Raw genomic sequence first — 13,019 nt, 5'->3', positions numbered from 1 at the left:
TCCTGCCCTTCCTGTCATTGACCAGCACAACGTACGGGTTATACTCACATCATTTTAATTACGCTTCCGACAATCCGACAGGCTAGACTCCTCACAGAGTGTGAAAACGGGGTGGCATATAAAGTACCAGAGCCTACGTGGCAGATTGAGCATCTCTCTATTGATATTCTGACTCACTCTGGATTCTACAGATGAAAAAGTGTTCTTTCTCTCTGCTGGTTCATTAACTAATCGGGGCAGTCGGGTAGCCTAGTGGTTAAAGCGTTCGCTCGTCACGCCGAAGCCCCGGGTCCAATTCCCGACATGGGTACAATGTGTGAATCCCATTTCTGGTGTCCCCCGCCGTGATATTGCTGGAATATTGCTAAATGCGGCGTAAAACAATACTCACTCACTCATTTACTAATCGACGGCAACGTGGAGACATTCCGATGATAAATGGGAAATGTCTTTACTCCATCGATTCCCTTCTAAACCCAAAGCAAACCACATCATTGAAGCTATCCTAGGTTTAATGTGTTACAATGTTCTAATGTTGTGTATGCATTTTAACCTTATGACACCACCATACAATCCTAGGTTAAATGTGTTACAATGTTCTAATGTTGTGTATGCATTTTAACCTTATGACACTACCATACAATCCTAGGTTTAATGTGTTACAATGTTCTAATGTTGTGTATGCATTTTAACCTTATGACACTACCATACAATCCTGTCACAACTGTCGTTTACCTGTCTTTTCCAAAATATCAATTGTCAAAACTTCGTTAATTGACTGACGTATGTGATATACAGTCCTCTTATTTGACAAGAGCAGTACGACAACTAAAGATACACTGGATGTTATACTCCTAATATCAGCTAACAGCCCTGTTTGTGAAAATATGCACTGGACATAAGATTTAAAGAAAATCAATTTTAAAACCGAACAGACAAAACAACCAAATAAAATATGTCTATGCATATGCTGTGTATTAGATGATGGTTATGATGGTTATGATCTGAAATGTTACAACGTTAACGTAGCAGGAGAAACATTAAAGTGTTTAATGATACACGAGATTTGGGAACACCCAAACAAGCGGTTGAAATCAGTGACTGACATGCGCAATTACACATAAAGATACACCACCTGTGTGAAGCATTACGAATCTGAGAACTGAGATGCCCAGTATTACCTGCATTCACACACGGAAGCAATATATTTCTTGTGTGTATGCCCGTTCCTCTAAAAAATGTAACACTAAAGTATTTTAAATTCTTGAACATTTAGTAATGAATTAAACTTGGTAACTCAAAGTAACTTGGGTTGTCTCCGATAGATATGATGTTCAGTTTATTGACAACTTTGATTAACAGGGGTGACGTACATGTCACCAGTTTCTCTAATTATCTGGGGTGGTCGGGTAGCCTAGTGGTTAAAGCGTTTGCTCGTCACGCCGAAAACCCGGGTTCGATTTCCGACATGGGTACAATGTGTGAAGCCCATTTCCGGTGTCCCCCGCCGTGATATTGCTGGAATATTGCTAAAAGCGGCGTAAAACCATACTCACTCACTCACTCACTCTAATTATCTGCTAGTTAGAATTTTCAATCGCACTGTTACAAAAAGCGGGCAGGTTTTTATTTTATTGTGTGTGAATATTTGGCTCGTCTCGTCATACATTTTACGATTCTTACTTTATCGAATGATTGGCACCACACATTCCATCAGAGAGTTTGATTTTTTTTACATCATATATTGTTAATTGTAGTAGATACTTACATCACTGTATCTCAGAACGCAGAACCGATAACATCCAAACTTGTAATTTGGACACGGAGGATTGTAACATATCATTTCCTGTAATTTCATTCTTGAACAAAGATCCCACATGTATGGTGTAAGCGATGCAATGTGTGTCGACATGTACAGTCTCAGCTAGCTAACGTCACATCTCCCATCAAGCCAGCTCTATTTCGCATGCTTGCCGTAAAAGGCGTCTATGCTTGTCGTAAGAGGCGGCTAACGGGATCGGGTGATCAGGCTCGGTGACATGTCATCGATCCCAATTGCGTTGCTCGATGCTCATGACATTAGCCACTAGATTGTCTGGTCCAGGCTCGAATATTTACAGACCGCCGTCATATAGCTGAAATATTGCTGAGTGCGGCGTTGAACAACAAACCAACCAACCAACATTGCGTTCCAATGGAAAATGACCATTCAACTCGCTCGCGAAGGTCGTATACGACTTTGAAGTGAATGCATTTACAGTGTACATGTATATGTATGACTTTCAACTGCACAATATACATTCATGATAATCAATTATTCTCGTTCTTAATTCGAATGAACACATTCCCAGTCTAAATCTGCAAGATGACAGGCAAAATCCTAAAATCCTTCTTTGTACAATACAAACGTTGCGCGTGACATAAAAGACAATAATTGAATAATCTATGAGTAATTTGTTATCGATCAAGCAGATGTTGGGGGGGGGGGGGGAGACCATATAACATCCCCACTGTGTTGCAAATCGGATATGTTTCGTCAACGTTTTTCTTTACTAGATTAGAAGCAGAATCTCTGCACTTGTACACAATGGCGAGAACTTACTGAAGCAGATTCAACCGTATATGCCATGCAGAGCTTTGTATTATGACATAATACAAAGTTTTATCATATCATGGGTAGGTTCCTCGGCAGGATAAAGCCAACGGATAAAAACGATATCTGTTTGGGTCATATGCGGAGAGAGATGCAAATATCAAACGTCAAGTAGCGACTACTTTGAGTGTTTATAAACAAACATGGCGTCGCACTTGTCATTCGGCGATCGAGTCAGAATTAACCATTGTGAATCTGGATAAACTACAGGGATAATTGCTACAATTATCAAAAGATCAGTCTAATATACTGAAAATCAGTGTCGAACTGCGACGTAACTAAGGCATTTTATAAGTTTTGGCAACTTTGGAGAGATAAATTTCGAAACAATTTTGCGAGGGCGCGAGGCCTAGCCAAGCGGGAGCAGTAGCCATATCTGTGCTTGTAGACCTCTGCGGCTTGAAACCCTTTCCACAAATACAAATAGTTGGATTTAGGCGAAATATGTATGAATTGTTACCTTGTTTCGTTTTGGCGCTGTGTGTACACCTGACTGCACTTCTTAACGTTATGACAGGACAGGCCGACTGTCAACAACGTCTGACCGTGGCCGTGATGTCTCATAGACTAGGGTTGGAGTAGCTTCCCTTTGACAAAGGGCAGTTACTCTAGCGGACAGACCGATGGATTGCCGGGAAAGGCAAGTAAAACAATTGTTGTTTTGCGTATATGTTGCTTCGCCACTGTATAAGAAACAGATTTCAGTTGGAACTATATTGGCTACTGTCACTGTCCGACTGACACATCACTTACCCTGTGACGTAATAAATATTAATGCGCGCATTCCAGGAAAACTCGCAATGATTAGGTAATGTCTGTGAGTGAGGGGAAGCGATTTTCAAGCACAGAATTGAAGAATGACATTATATGATAAAGAGGTTATCACGCTTGTGTGTTTGGGGATGGTACGTACATATCCTCCCAAGGCTCGCTAAATACCATTTTCATTCCTAATGGAGGATATTTACCATCCCCAAACACACTCGCGTGATAACCTCTATATCTCATGGCACAGCTCATATGCACAGCTCAATACGGTTCTGTGGAAAGAAACAATTTGCCAACAAACATGGTTTGATAAATTATATTTTTTATACAGCGATTGAGAATTTTGGTGAAAAAAAACCCAACAGAACTTAGTATCTGTGTTTGTTGTTGTAACATCCTCCCTCTTGTACTGTAAATAATTAGGTGCGCATGCGTGTAACGTTTTCGATTCCTGAACTTCAGTTAATGCGATAAGCGTTCCTTCCGCTTTGGGAACCCAAGCATTGCACTCCCAGGAATTGCACTCCACAGCTGCATTTACAATTGTCTTAGACAGTGTGCATATATGTATCAAAATTGACACATCAGCTGAGTCATTTCAAACCTTTGAGATAATATTTGTATTATTTAAGAATTTATCTTCACTTTGTGTGAAGCTCCGACGTTCATACAGTTTGGCCCCTACTCTATGAAGGTTCATACTCCAATGAACTCACACAAAGTGAAGGTCAATTCTTATAATGTTTGTATCACAATTTCTTACCTCAAAGGATGTAGAATAGGCCAAGATCTAAACACAGTTTTATTTAGTACATGTGACTTCACGTTTACACTGACAGCCATACAACAACTAGCTATATCGCGGAATAAAATAGTTCCTCAAAAAGAGAGGTGACATGAGCGCATGGATGCACAACTTGCTCTTCAGAAAGATCTTACGCAACACATGTGTTCAAATAATATCCCCATCAGATGAGAAGATCTTTTACAGAATTACCTCAGTGAGTCAATTACAATAACAGCGTCGTAATACATTTACATCAAGTACAATACGTCAAAATGGCCGACAACTGTTTTTTCTGTAAAATATGTTCATTTCAGAAATTAGATGTTATTCTAGCATCAGGTCTGTGGTACGTTTAGTGCATCAGCATTACATTAAAACGATATTACATTATATAAATCCACACAGAGGAAATGCTTAACATTTATCTTTTAAGGAAGAGTGCAGGACGACTTGCTTTATACATATAAATGTGGACATATATGTATGGACATTTGGATGATACAGATATACCTCCTTAAAGATAGTACAGTGTTCGTAGATGACTGTAGAAAATGGAATAATTATGTGAGTAATCGGGTTAATACCACGTTCAGCAATGTTTAGCCATATTGCGATATTGATTTCCAACATACAAGACGGACCATGAAATTATGACTTGAATTTGGACCTGGCTTTCTGGTGTGATGTAACACCCCAGAATCTCCGGTAGAAAATGGGCTCAAAGCACGAATTAAGATCACGAGATGATACTGATGTATGCATCTGGACATATATTTGCGTAGTATTACTACCTTAATTCATCAGTATATATGTATTTTGCATAAAAGGATATTATAGGATCGACGCTGACATGCGCATGTAACCTATTCACCAGTGCTGTAATATTTCATTTCTTCTGACACATATCGACACGAGAAATTATATTTAAATTTAAAAGGAGCCCAAGTGGGATAGAAATTTGAGTCTGAACCTGTTGAACAAGGCTTGTTTAATTTTGGGCTATAGCATTGCCGCAAGGCCTTGGCGGAAGGGAACACCTGTTTGCACCCATCAGATACCAATCACAACTTCTCTCTCCAAACGAAAACAAAATACGAAAAATGTCGGAAGTGTATCCTTCTAATTTTCTATTTAGATACATGTTTTAACTTTAAAGTAATTATATGTATCTCATGTATTATTGATATATGTGATGCTGGTACCGTTTTGTTGTCATTGTGTAGCTTTTGTGGAGTTATTATGAATATCAAATACATGCCTTGAAATATGGACTTGTGAAAGAACTCATCATTGAATCATTTGCATTTAAATTAATGCATATACCATTTACATAATTTAATTATTGCGTTGCTTTCTTCCCTGTCATTCAATGTGCATGTTCAAACCCCTAAACTTTTAATATTTCATTTCATAAATGGCTCCGTTAGTGCGTTGCCTAGATCTCTCGTTACCTATTCACAAGAATAGATTAAAATAATTTGTTTTACTATCATATTTCTGTTTATCTAATTCATAATACGAAATTGATAATTCATTTATAATAGTATAGATCATATTCGTGTATATCACTATCTGATGCTAAGGTTTTATTTCAGAAAATATAATTAATTCAAAATGTAGAAAGATACACAATTTGCCATTATTTGACTTTTAAACTGTACAAAGTATGATATAATGATCAGAATGCCTGTAACGGGTAGTATTTAAGAAAGAAATATTTGTCGAGAAGTCCCATTTTTCAGATATGCCCTTCAGTAGTAGTATTGCATATCTCCAGAGAGAGGTTAACATTGTAGTTCTCATTATTTGTGGATAATTCAAAAAGCAACATAGAAAATATATATGCTACCATGACGAAAGAATACAGAGTATACATAACTCGCAATTCTATATATTCAGCAAACAGCCCAAAACCGAAACTCCACAACATATCCGATTACACTGATTAAGGCTGTCCCAGTTCTCCATGCGATACTGACGCCCGTTCGTCTCCCAGACCATACAGAATAAATTTAAAAGGAATCCAGCTCAAGTCTAGAACGACTTGGCAAGCCTAGATTGCCTTAATTCTATCCATGAAAGTAAGCATTAATAAAAAAATATTGTTCTTGTCTGCTTCTGATTATATGTTGTAGATACTTATTTTAACTAGGAAAATTGTACTGACACCGGCGCTGTCCCTATTGAAGCTATCCATAAGAATTTCGAATTGCCGTCCATTGTTCGATGTCAATACATCGATGACAAGTGAGGATATCATAAAGTAATCGTTGATGCCGCGCTACACTTTGATAAAAATTATAATCAAGTTGACTGGTGTGTACATTACTACAGTGAACATGTACATGATCATGCCCTAATAATGAAATGCCGTAATGTCAAATACTAATTTATTATTGTGTGATGAATTTAACTGGATCAGTGGTAACATGTGATATTAATATTCCATCAATTTCTTTCCTGGTTGGTCCATCCATGTCTACAAAATGAAAATAATACAATTAAAATGGAGCATAGAACAATTCTTAATTTCAGGCTAGAGCTGTGGAAATCTAGACTTTCCCAATCATTATAGACTTGAGTTGGTCTCATGTTTTACATTATTCTCTTGGGTCAACGTCACAGCTCATACCATACACTAACAAGACCAGCTTGCCCCCCGCCGGAGCTCCCGGATTTTGGTTATATTATCTAACATGGCCAACTCTGCTCTTAAGTAAACAAGAACCTAATCAGCGAGGGGTCCTTTATCATCCCTATGTGGCTGCTTATAAAAATCTGATATCTTTTCCCAAAGACCTGGTTAATAATATATTTTCTGTACATATGTATATGGTTCTATTTTAAATGACTGCAGCCTCCATTATGAAAACAATTTGTTTTAACGCCGCTCTCAGCAGTATTCCAGTGATATATGACGGCGGTCTGTTGTATATGAAATATATGCAAATTGAATCTTGAATCTTGAAAGTTGTAACATTTCCGCAAATAAATATCACATGCAGTATACAGTATATCAACTGCAATACACTGTATACATCAGTATACAGTGTGTCGCGAGCTCTGCGCTGGGCTGGAGCACACATTTCCTACACCTCTCCCTTCGGCAAACACATCACGAGGGTTGCAACGAGGTCATAGGTCAGGCGTGCACTCGTCAGTTGTCTAATACGGTCAAGAGTAAGATCTTCCGGAAGACCACTGCACTGGAGGTATGTGGATTATTGAGGAGGTACTACGTGTTTGGAACTGGGAGTTGAACACTAAGCACCTTTGGAGAAGAGCTCACAATAAAACGTTATGGACTCGCGGACGGACTTGTGTTTTCATTTCAAGACGTACATTTATCAGGTTGAACTTCCTAACTGTAACAATAACTGAACTTTACGCCTTTTATACACATTTGTGATGGGGCGCCAATGCGACAACGAGACATATTTTGACCTTGAAAATGTCGCGTTACGGCATCGTCGCCCTTTTGTAAAATAAAGAAAAGGATTATCAAAGAGCGACAATGCGAACACGCGACAATGCGACAAATGGCCAATTGTCGCGCTTTTGTTAATTTTGACACGTTTTGCTTGTTTTTGTAAAGGCGTCAATGCGACAATGCGACAACGAGACAATGTCCCTTCCATAGTAATCCGTGCAAATGAAACTGAGTAATGAAATAGAAGTCTGACATGCCAGTTAAAAGATAGAGTGTTGCAGCTTCTGATTTCATAGATCTTCAAGAAGGGTTATCAATAATGGGATGGGTGATGAGTTCAACTGCATACGCTGTGATTAACAATAATGCTCCGAGTCAATACATTTTGTCAAATGTATGACATGTATTACGTGAATGAACATATTGTTTATACTCGTCCATGTTTTTGACGGACAAAATAATTTACATGCTCGGTAAAACTGAGGACGGGCATCATTGTGTGTTTCCGTGCTTTGTTCAGGTGAACAATTGACTTGTCCTTGCATGTGTTTGTGACAGGTGCCACTTGTGTGGCAGGATACGCTCACCTTTTCCCGAACACCCATTGGATGACCTGAACCACTTCGGATTTTTATCCCACATCAGTTTGATACACCATGATATAACTGAAATACTGAAATACTGTACAGTTGAAAATGATGTTTAATGCGATTACCGTAGTGTGTTACTGCAACTGTTCATATTTTGTGCAGTGATGTTATGTAATATGTAAAAGAAAGCATATTCAATTATCCAATTCATTTGAATAGAATATACTTGCGTCAGTGTATTTTATTAACGCCCCAAATCGTAATTTAAACACATAAAATAACAGATCACGCATGGTGACTTGACTTACTACTAGATTAAATAGGCCACCCCGGAATAAAATAGTTCCCCCCAAAGCGAGGAACATATGTTTTAGTATGTTTACAAGAAATATATTCCAAACAATATCCTCATTAGATGAGAAGATCTTTTACAGAATTACCTCAGTGAGTCAATTACAATGACAGCGTCGTAATACATTTACATCAAGTACAATACGTCAAAATGGCCGACACGATAAACGTGACGGGAGATATTTCCGAAGTTGTTAATTAACCTGTGGCTATTTCAAGCCTTTGGCATCACTGATCAATTGGCCGATCATTGAAAGGTGATTGTGAAGATGTGTCAAATAGATACTAAGGTCAATTCATAGATTTCTGTAAATTGTCACTGCGACAGTTTGGATTTTTTTTCGTGTTTTTTTCTCTCTGGGATGGGTTGTAGCGAGGGTATACTTAAACGGGCTTGCAACCACGCTTCTGTATGAATTCGTACCAGGGAATTCCAAGGGTTTTCCCCAGGAATGTGGAAGTAGTCAGTGTTTACGCCTTTTCAAGAATACAGTCACGTGAAGAACGTCATGTGACCGACCTCGCGTCCAAGTCGTATATCTTGTAAACTTCACATTAAAAACTTAGTTATTGTTATAACCAAATGAAACACAACCCATTGTGCGATAGGGGTAACTGTACATAGCCGTTACCACAATAAACTTAGTAACATTGTTTGGTTTGACTTCTTGGCGCGTGTCTGAATTCCATTAACATGTAACATATCCTAAAACTAGCTTATCAGCAAATCTCGCTGCACTGCGCGCGACAGATACTAGAGCAAGGCATGCCAGAAATACGAAACCTAAAGCTTCCGAAAGGAAGCCTTGGACATCACGTGCGTCGGGGGACCAGCGCCATCTGATTGGCCGTTAACAGTTGTACAAGGCGGAGCAAAAAGCATCGTTTTTCCGTCCATTTTACGCTTGAAAAACTCGACCCTTTTCTGGACACTTTCTAGACGCTGACCAATTAATCAATTTTAATGAATTTTTAGTCGTATTCCGTCCAATGACCATATACGGAAAAAAACGACGTTTTCGTGTTTGCAGTGAAAGGTCGGTAAAGAAATACCTCAGTAAGTCAGTCACAATGACAGCGCGAAGTAATACGTTTACATCAGGTTCAAGACGTCAAAATGGCCGACACAATAAACGTGACGGGAGAGATTTCCGAAGTTCTTAATGAACCTGTGGCTGTTACATGTGTTAGTCATCATTCATCAACTGGCCGATCATGGAAAGGTGATTAAAGATGCGTCAAACAGACAATAAGGTAATTCGTAGTTTGCTGGAGACGGTCACAGTCAGTCTAGACACGGATCGAGACGATACAATGATAGTTTGGATGTGCATTTCTTCGTTTGTTCATTATATCCGGTGCAGGCGCACGCGTTTTGGGTTAACGCGGAAAGCAAATGTTTCCCCAGCGACTGCTTTTTTTTTTTTTTCTATCTCTCTCTTTCATTACTCGACAACAACCAATTACTTGGCAGTCACACAATATTCATATCTTTAGTTCTCGTGAGATAATTTCCCATCGGCCTGTCTTATTGGTAGTTTGTGCTTACCAGTTCCAGAAACAGTAAAAGTTTAGAAATATGATCAGTGAAAAGTAAATATTACATATCACCCTGTTCAAAAAGATAACACTAAATATTGGAAAAACTTGGACACTTTTAATTTACTCAATAGATGTACATTTGACAAAATCATCAATTCTCACACAAGATCATCCAAACACAGCTGCCAGATCTCTCAATCCACATTGTATCTTTCTCTACCAAAGCTGCTGGCCGAACGACTGATTCTGATTTGGTGTGGAAGTTGTTGACATCCTGTAGGCTGGCGCCAGCAGTCTCAGTGTTGTAAAGTAGTTCTTTCTGAAACCAGTTCAGACTTCAGATAAAATAATATCCATTTACTTCAATGAAAGTAGTGAATATATTGTCAACAAGAAAAGTAAAAACTTTACCCAAGCATCTTACAAGCGTTAATGGCAGTGGTTTGTAGTTGTTTGGTAACAAAGGCTTACCCTTCTTATAAATTGGCTTAATTACACCCCATTTAACCAACCATTCTTCTGGTGTCTTACCAGTATGAAATATTATTTTGAAGAATTTAAGCTAAACAGTCATCTTTTCGCCTGATAATGCCGACGTGCCGTCAAATTTTAACTCATTCACCTTCAGCTTGACCCAAGCCGAACTGGCGAGGTTCCGAGCGGTCGGACGGGCGCTCGCCCGAGTGATTGGACCCAAGCCGGGACGGGTGCTCCCTCACCGGCTGCTCCCTCGCCGGCGCCTCCCCGGCTGCTCCCCGGCGAAAATCGGTCTTTGTCCGGCGCATGCGCACTCGTGGTTTGGGGTTACGCGAAAAGCAAATGTTTTCCCAGGGATTCTTTTTCTTCTCTCCCTCTCTCTCTCTCTCTCTCTCTCTCTCTCTCTCTCTCTCTCTCTCTCTCTCTCTCTCTCTCTCTCTCTCATTACTCGACAACAACCATTGGTAGTACATGAGTTGTACAGCAACAAAAACTACAGTAATAGATATACAGCTTGATGACATATATTGTAGCATACGTCCACAGTTTAGCATTTAAATGTCTGAGAACCTTTCAGAGGTTTTTTTAAAGTACCTACTTTACCATTTGTGAACAATTTACGATATCTACTTATGTTTAGCAAGTGTGTGTAGTATTCATTAACTCATTCAGCGTGTAAGGTTAAAGAGGAATTACAGTTGAATACATTATGGAACTCGTCACTAATTACTGAAGAATTTAAGCTAAACAGTCATCTTTTCGCCTGATAATGCCGACGTGCCGTCAAATTTTAACTCATTCACCTTCAGCTTGACCCAAGCCGAACTGGCGAGGTTCCGAGCGGTCGGACGGGCGCTCGCCCGAGTGATTGGACCCAAGCCGGGACGGGTGCTGCCTCACTGGCTGCTCCCTCGCCGGGTACTCCCCGGCGAAAATTCGTGTTTGTCCGGCGCATGCATTCTTTAGCCCGTGCTGGTAACAACCACTCAGAAAAACAACAAAGTTACGCAATTATTCAACATTACGAAATGCCCCACCTGTCCGAAAATGAGCGTCTGTAAACCATTGGTATGCTTGAAGCAAGATCGAGTCAACGTGATGTTGGAAGACAATTTAACGTCCACAGAAACACCATTTGGTGTTTATGGCAACGTTGGCAACAGACGAATGCAGTCAGAGACCATCCTCGGAGTGGCAGGCCACGCGTAACCAATAATCGACAAGACAACTGGATTCGAACAGCACACCTACGAAATCGATTCCAGCCAGCAACAATGACTGCAAGAAACATCCCTGGCCATCGACGATTATCTTCACAAACCGTACGTCGTCGCCTCAGATGTGCAGGGATTGTCGTCAGAAGATCAGCCAGACGTCCCATTTTGACAGGAAACCACCGTCAAGCACGTCTACAGTGGTGCAGACAGCGTCTACACTGGACGGCCATGCAATGGGGACAAGTTCTATTCACTGACTAATCTCGTTTTCACCTCAGCCACAACGATGGACGGATTCGAGTGTACCGACGTCGAGGTGAACGTTACGTCAACAATCATTGTGTCATGGAAGAAGATCAGTTCGGGGGCGGCAGCGTTATGGTTTGGGGTGGGATTACAGCAAGACAGAGGACCCGTTTGATAGTGGTAGTGGGAAATCTCAATGGACAGCATTACCGCGACGAGATCATCGGCCCTGTTGTTCTACCGTTTTCTCATCGTCATGGCCCAGGCATTACCTTTCAACATGACAACGCCCGGCCTCATATTACTCGATTTGTTCAGGATTCTCTTCAACAAAACAACGTGAATGTCATCCCCTGGCCGGCTCGCTCCTCTGATCTCTCACCAATCGGGCACATGTGGGATGAGATGGCTCGGCGCCTTCGACGTCATCCACGTGTTCCACAGACACTCCAGGAACTTCAAAACATGCTCCAGCAGATATGGACAGATATAAGATAAACATAACTTTGCATTAAATCTTATTCAATGGCACAGGAACTTTTGTTGTTCAGTATACATTTGCAGTAAATATCAATGCCAAAAACAACCTCAACACCCGTGAAGATCCGGGGTACAATAGTTCTTCAGCAACCCATGTTTGCCGTGAAAGGCTACTACCGGGATCGGGTGGTCAGGCTCGCTGAAATAATGCATGTCATTTGTGTGGATCGATGCTCATGACGTCAAACACTGGATTGTCTTGTCAAGTCTCGATTATTTACAGACCCCCGTCATTTAGCTGGAATATTGCTGAGTGCGGCGTTAAACAAGAAACAAACTGCATCTCACAGCAAACAACAAAATGTTGTCACAATGTTTCCTTTTCACTGTGGCAACGTTCCAAGAAAACATGCAAGTCTCGTGACATGACGTCGAAATTATGACGTCAATTAATTGAACAATAACGTCACATTTGGTT

The sequence above is a fragment of the Haliotis rufescens genome, unplaced genomic scaffold (assembly GCF_023055435.1).
Source record: "Haliotis rufescens isolate VD_foot unplaced genomic scaffold, xgHalRufe1.0.p SCAF_72, whole genome shotgun sequence".
Classification (NCBI taxonomy): Eukaryota; Metazoa; Mollusca; class Gastropoda; order Lepetellida; family Haliotidae; genus Haliotis; species Haliotis rufescens.
The sequence above is the reverse complement of the archived record's forward strand: the minus strand, read 5'-3'. Positions refer to the sequence as shown.